Below are 7,619 nucleotides of genomic sequence, written 5' to 3'. Positions count from 1 at the left end.
ACGTAACATGGGTTCGACCCCCACTTAATTCAACACAGATGGGCACTCAGGCCTCTTGGCTTCAATCCCTAGGTAAACTTTCCTAGTTTTGTTCCTTCGTTATACATATATCAGCATCCTCTAGCCTCACAAGTCGCGTCACGTAAGTCCGACCCGTGTAAATTCCAAATCTGCTTTCCCTGCATATCTAAAGATCTTAATTGATTCGATGGTGTTCACAGCTCTGTCGCACGTCATATATGGTACCTAAAATGCATGCTACATGCAGAGATGACAGTAAATAAAGGATAAAGAAAAATCCTTCTCTAATCCTGATAACATAACCCTCACTCCCATGCGACATTTAAGGCTTAAGGCCTAAAAATTCTGTGAGGACGCTATCCAATAAATCTCAAATAAAATAGTAGAACACACAGACAGAAACACACAACCAGAAAATAAAAATGCTACAATACTAACTATAACCTAATTCTTCCCTTTAATTCCCAACCATCTATATAACACACTCATATCCCAAACTAATACATGCTATAGCTTATGAACACATTTACTTTACTGAAGTTAAATCAAACATACGCCTCTCTGGCCTACTTTAAATATGCACAAATATTTACATAGAAATCTAATTTGCCTATAGCATATATATATATATATATATATCTGATAACTACAACATGCTAATAGACATTAGAAAGCTTAGCTTTGACGACAGGAACCAGCAACGGCGGTCACACGACCGCTGGTGTCATTCACGCCTTAGCCTGACATCGCAGCGATCTCCAGGAATCGAAGCCTCGTCCTCTCGAGTCCAAAGACGGCCACGATTCTCCAGTAAGCCTTGGTATCCTCCAATATAGTTGTTGTGAAAGTCTTCTTCTTCGCCGTTTCTTTATGCAACAAGCACATGGGATCCACCCCTAATGATTAGGTCGCAATTAGACAACAACCTGTGCAAGAGAGTTACAGTTAAATAAATGCACCATTAGATTACGGGCAGTTTCCCGTCCTTCACAATGGCAATATATAAGACGGTATGCACACGACATACGCGCATTCCGCGCCCGCGTCCCGATCACTCATTGCTACCGTGAACAAAGTACATACGTGAGACGCCTAAAATATGAGAAAATCATTCACAGTCTGAAGTAAGCAACTTATACAGCCATTCACCAGCCCGCACCCTGGCGACTACTCAAATACAAATATTTTAGACAGAGGTAACTGTCCAGATCATTGTTTATACTATGTGAAACACCATAATTAAAACAGAGCTTCTAACATGGCGTGGCTTCCCCTTTCCAAGTTCCTTTTCAACAACCTTCCTACTTCCGTCCTCCTGCCAAAGAACTTCACCCCGTAAATACTGGCCTTCTGGTCCCCCAACCAAGACAGGTTCAAACCAGGCTATCGGTTTGAACGTAATATACATGAAAAGGGCATAATTATACAATGTTATTATTCACAGGCATATGACAATTCAAGCCTCGTTTTCTCCATACGAATAAACTGTGGAATATGGCTCTGTGACGGATATCATCAGACAGATTCCAATGAAATTTTGTACCAGGTTGGGTCAAGTTGTCTCCATACCGCTTGCTGTTTGCCAGCTCCGGAAGCTCGGTTCTCCCCACTCCAGCACGTGGTTGGTTGGCAATGTTAACCAGCGGACAGAACCTCCGTGCGTACACAGTTTTGTTCAGACTCGAAAAATGTCCGTCTATCCATGCTTGGTACCGACTTCACTCTAACTAGGTGCAGTATAGCTTCCTAACAGCCATTGTCCTCCTACGTGCAATAATCCGTTTTTTAATGAACCCTGTGTGTTACTCATAATAATATGTGGCATATGGCGATATGTTGTATTCTGCTGCCAACCCGAAGAAAAAAATATGTGCAATGTATTTTTTTCATCATGACTTCAACTGCTTCTCGAGTCGCAAGCTGTGGTTTTCATCTAGGAGGTGCTCCCTTGCCTTCCTGGATTGAAAGTGTACTTCTAAAAGTGCTTAGAATTTCCTCTGGTTTCCATTAGAGCCATTGCATGTTTCTACCTGAAGGTGTTCTGATTCCTCATTTACTACAAAATTTACTTACTCCGGAGCTTCTTCTTCTTCTTCTTCTTCTGCTTCATCAATTACGTTCTCCTCTACTTCCATATCTTCCTCATCATCCTCGACATCTTCGTCCATGTCAGCTTCATCCTGCATGTCGTCTATGCAAATTTGACCAGGCGGATAATACAATTTGAGATTCGATGCATTAAATGTTTTTCGATGGTACCATCCATACTTCTGACCTTATAGGAATTGTTCCCATAATCATGAACAACTTTGTACGGTCCGACATAAAGCTCCGCAAACTTATGATAAAAGCGCGCCGGCGCGTCAGACGTAGCGGGTCTCTTAACTAAGATTAGTTCGTTTACACGAAGTAGACAGTGAAATAGTTTATTTCGTGACCTGCGCGAGCGTTTCTCAGCATGATCCTTCATCTTCTCTGCTGTGTTACGGACACACATCTCAGGTGACGGTCTTTGGTCATTGGGACAAGGAATAATCCCATGCCAAGGCCGGTTAGGGTATTCGTTACAGTGGATCACCATTGGTATCGCACCAGTTGATTCATGACGTGTGGAGTTTATACTGTCCGTAATTATAGGAATTACGTCCATCCACTTCCAGTGTTCTTTAGATATATATATATACGACAGCATTTAGCTACATCACGCATGATCCTTTCGCTGGGGTTAGATTCGGGACGTGTTTCTTCCAGCTTCTCTAGTTCTCTCTTGAACGTAGGTGATGTAAACTGCGGCCCATGGTCGCTCAATATGCTTTGAGTTTTACCCGTCTTCGGTATAATCTTGTTCTTTATGTGGTACAGAGCAGACCTGGTATTCGCTTTCTGTACCGGACATAGTGTGACATACTTCCAGAACACATCCATACAAACAAGTATGTGTCTCACCCCACGGCGGCTTGCGGGAAGGGGTCCATAGTAGTCGATTGCAAAAAGCTGTTTTGGTGCGCTGGGTACGATCGGCTTCGGCGCCTGCTTTAACAAGAAAGTATTTGGCTTTATACGCTGGCACTTATCGCATGTTCGGAGAACTTGTTTTACCATGCGCCTCATCCTCGGCCAGATAAAGGTTTCCTGAAGAACGGCCGTGACCATCTCGATTCCGGCATGACCTGTAATATGGTGACCTAGCCAGATTAAATCCACCTGGAACATCGGTGGGACAACTATCCGTACCTTCGTATGTTCACCGTCAATGCATCTATGAGGCAGGTTGTTAAAAAGGTGATATCCTGTCGCTTTTTTCTGGGCCTCCAGAAATCTCGGTGTTCCGGGTTCAAGCTCCTTCCTGAAAAAATCGATCAAGAGTCGAGTGGGCGGGTAATTCTCCTGTTCCTGTCTAATATATACAAGTCTGCGGATTATGTTCTGGTCCTCCTCGTCCAGTAACGCAATACTGAGAACTATTTCCTTCGGGTCCGGATTCCGGCTGAGTGCATCAGCGATATATTTAATTTGCCAGGACAATGTTCGAATGTTAGGTCAAATTGCTGTATGTAAAGCGACCAGCGGCACACTCGGTCACTTCCCGTATTTGTCTTTGTTATGAAAGTCAGTGCTTTATGGTCAGTCCGGATGGTTATCGGAAAGCCATAAATGTACTTAGCCATAAATGTACTTCCTCCACTGACCTAGAGCGACTACAATAGACAGCATCTCCAATTCCGTAGTTGTCCACTTTAGTTCGTGCGCTCTCAGCTTCCGGCTCATAAATGCGAGGTAGGTGGTCTTTTGCTCACATTCCGGCGTTTCTCGGAATAAGACCGCCCCAATCCCAGCATTAGAGGCGTCAGTCTGTATTATGAAGCATCTGTCATAAATCGGAGATCCTAATTTCCGAAAGGCCTCCTCGTGTACTTCAGCCCACTTCCATCTGTTATTAATCTTTAATCATTCCTGCAGAGGCGCTACAATGTCTGTGTAAGCTACACAATGGTCGGCGAAAAACTGGCATATTCCCAGGAATCGCCGCACATGCTTTATCCTGGTAGGCTTTGGAAAGTTTTGGATTGCGGCAATTTTCACTGGATTGGGCCGCATACCTTCTCCGTCAATTACGTGTCCGAGGAAAAGAGTGCTGCGTTTACAAAAGTGAGATTTTTCCAGATTGATCTTAAAGTTGCATCGATTTAGGTCAGCCAGTAGCAAATCAATTTTTTGAGGTGTTCCTCCATGGTTTTAGAACAAAAAATACGTCGTCTATATACCTCAGTGTAAAGTCTTTTACAGGTTGACTGAGGTTACGTTCGAGGGCCCTGATGAGCGCTGAGCTTGAATTAGCCAGCCCGAAAGGTAATCTCCTGAAAATGTAAGTCTGGTTGTCGAACATAAAACCAGTCAACATGCTCGAGCCAGGATAAAACGAGATGTGATGAAACGAGGACGTGAGATCGACTGTGCCAAAGAAATTCATCCCTCCAAACTTCTTCAATATATCTTTGATCGGAGGGGCCTGAACGTATTCGGGGACTAGGCGCTTATTCACGACTCTGGCGTCTAGACACACTCTAATTGACCCGTTTGCTTTCGGCACAGCGAGGATCGGATTGAGAAATGCTGTTGGCGATTTAGAGATAACTTCGTTTCTCTCCATATCCTGAATAATTTCCTTGACTTGAGGAAAAAGTTTTTCTGGGATCGGGTAAGGTCTTTGCTTGAAGGGTTCCCAATTATTTACGACAATCTTATATTCGTAGTTCGGGATCTTTCCTGGTTTCGAACCAAATACAGATTTATGCTTTGCTAGAATTTCCCGTAGCTTTCCACGATCCTCTTCGCTTACTGGAGCTTCGGCTAATTTCTCAGGTAACAATTTATTGAATTTTTCTTCTTCATCATCTTCTTCTAAAGTTGCAATCATTGCCTCGAAGTCCTCACCTAACTCTTTACAATTTTGTATCCAGTCATCCGCGAAAAAGTCAGCTCCTTTTCAACTTCCGCGGCTGCGGTCAAGCAAATCTGCTCTCCGGCGAACTCATCATTTACTTGGTTCAATTTTAACTCCTCTCTAGCATTCTCTGTCCGAAATGAAATAGTGTTTGATCCCATATCAATAACAGCATTATTACTTCCCAGAAAATCGGCTCCTAATATCAGGTTGTACTCCATCCTATGCAAAATTACACATGGATGCGATACGATCGAACTGCCTATCTCCAAGTCCAGCAAAGCTTGTTCCTTACACTCCATAGTCCTACCGGGAATTATACCTCTTACTTTAAGCCTAGAAATGGGTATAATAGGTACCTTGGCTTTAGTCTTCAACTCGTTGACCAGCACTTGTGATACTACACTGATGGACGCTCCTGTGTCAACCAAGGTTCGGACCCTTAACTCCCCAACCCGAATGTAAATAATGGGCAATTTTCTTATAGAATTTAGATTCAAATTGGTGTTTTTTCAAGCAAGTCCTCAGGATTGATGACCCAACTGTCGACCGATACCACGACCCAATTATCTTCTGCCGTGACCCCAGTCAAATTTAGCCTATCTCCATTCCTCAAATTTGTTGTTTTTTAGACGCTCCGCCACTGACGTCATATTCTGGAGCGTTGGGATTCAGGCCATGACCTTGTTTATTTTGACGATGATCGCGGAACTGTAGGCTCTCAGCTCCGTGACACTGATCTTCAGCGGTTCCCTGGATAGCCTCTTTCCACCTAGCTTCTCCCTGTTGTTTGTCCCGTAACTGTTCTACATATCTACGAGAATCTCTGTTCCTTTGCTGGTAATAAGGTCGAAAATTTCCTTCGTTTCTACAATTGCGGTCGTCCCTTTCATCCCAGCGATAATATGGACGCCTCTGTCCCGCGGAAGTTACCGTATTTATATTTATACGCTCTTCCACTGTTTCCAGGATGGAAATTCCTTCCTCTTAACTCGCCCCTATTCCAATTAAATCGGCCACCTCGCCTTTCTTCCATTCTATTATACGGCTGCCAATACGTTTTCCGCAATTCCCTCTCTTCGCATTTTGCTTGACGTGAAGTCGTTTGGGTCCCAGAGCTCTGTCTCTCGCAACCTTTTCTCGTCTTAGGCGGTGTGCCGTCATCTTCACCTAAACCAATGGTGTGGATTGCTTCAGCGTGCCGAATCCTAGGATGACCCTGGTTCGAGGTTTGATCTAACTGCCTCAATGTAATTTCTGCTTCTGCCGCAGTTTTTACATTAGCAGCGATAAGTGTTCGTTGTACTTCAATCAGCAGCTGTCTTGAGATGGCTGCTATCATCACGCTCTCTGCCGGAGGTACGTCCAGGTCCCTGAATTTTATCACTTGCGAGATGAAATACAGAGAAAACTTGGTTGGAAGTGTAGCTGGATACTTCCTGGAATACAACTACATGCCTAATCCCTGCTGCGTCGCCACGTCCCAGAATTTTCGAAGAAATGCTACCTTAAATTCTTCGTAGGTAGTGAACGTGTAACGAAACGCTGTCATCCACTCCAGGGCAGAATCACACAAGAATTTTTCGACAGTGCGTAGTATTCTCTCGGGTGGGATCCTACAGTCTGAGATGTAATCCTCCATCTCCCTGAGAAAAGCTCGTGGGGTCCTGTCCTCCATCCCACTGAACTTCCGCGGTTTATCTTCCGCTGTGCGTAGAATATTGTACACTGGTGTACCTCCATGTACATTCGGAGTTGAAGTACGCTCTTTAGTTCTTGGCAAGTGTAGTAACTCGCTCAGCATCGGGGGTTTACTCGCTTGACTCGGTCTCTTTCCAAGCTCTGGTGATGAATTGTCCCCTTGATTTTGGAAAGTTCCTTATCTGTCCTCAAGTCCAGCAATTCTAGCTTGTCTTCATGTGTCTTAATTCTTTCTCTACCGACACTAATTTTGTTTGATTCTTGTGACTAACTTCAGCCCAAGCCTCGACGCTATTTCCTCTTTCTTGATTATTGGCTCTGACTGCCTCCCGGTCTGCCAATATCATCTTCTTAATCTCGTCCCCTTTGGTATCCACTTCATCCACGACCTCCTGACGTAGTCTTTCTTCCCTTTTTCTCATCTCAGTCTCCGTTTTCCGTTGCCTTTCCTTCATCGCAATTTCTACTTTCTCTTCCGTCTGTTTCTGTGCCGCGGCTACTTGATTGCTAATTTCCTGGCCATATTCTCGAATCTGGTTTCCGTATCTCCGCTTAACTTATCGATGGCGCTCCGGTTCAATCCGATCTCGGTTCGAGCCTCGTCTAAGCTACGTTTCTCAGTCCTAACCGTATTTTCCGCCACTTTGCCGGAAAATTCCTCAACAGAATTTCTTATTTTCGTGACCTGTTCGTTTGTCTTACTTTCGACCTCATCTAGTCTTTTCTCCAGCCTGTCCATGCATGCCCTCTATACAACATTTTCCTACGTTATCTATCTTGTCCGCTAACGCGTCAGTTTTCTCCGCTACCTTACTAATTTCAGCCTTAAGTTCATCCCTGGCTTCCTGCTCACGTTTCTCAGCGTCCTTTTCACGTCTCTCGGCCTCGATTGCCATTAAGTCCATCCTATTTGTGAGTTCGTTCATGTGTTCTAACTGACGTTTCTCGGCCT

This window comes from Anabrus simplex, chromosome 5 (genome assembly GCF_040414725.1).
Source record: "Anabrus simplex isolate iqAnaSimp1 chromosome 5, ASM4041472v1, whole genome shotgun sequence".
Taxonomy (NCBI): Eukaryota; Metazoa; Arthropoda; class Insecta; order Orthoptera; family Tettigoniidae; genus Anabrus; species Anabrus simplex.
The sequence above is the reverse complement of the archived record's forward strand: the minus strand, read 5'-3'. Positions refer to the sequence as shown.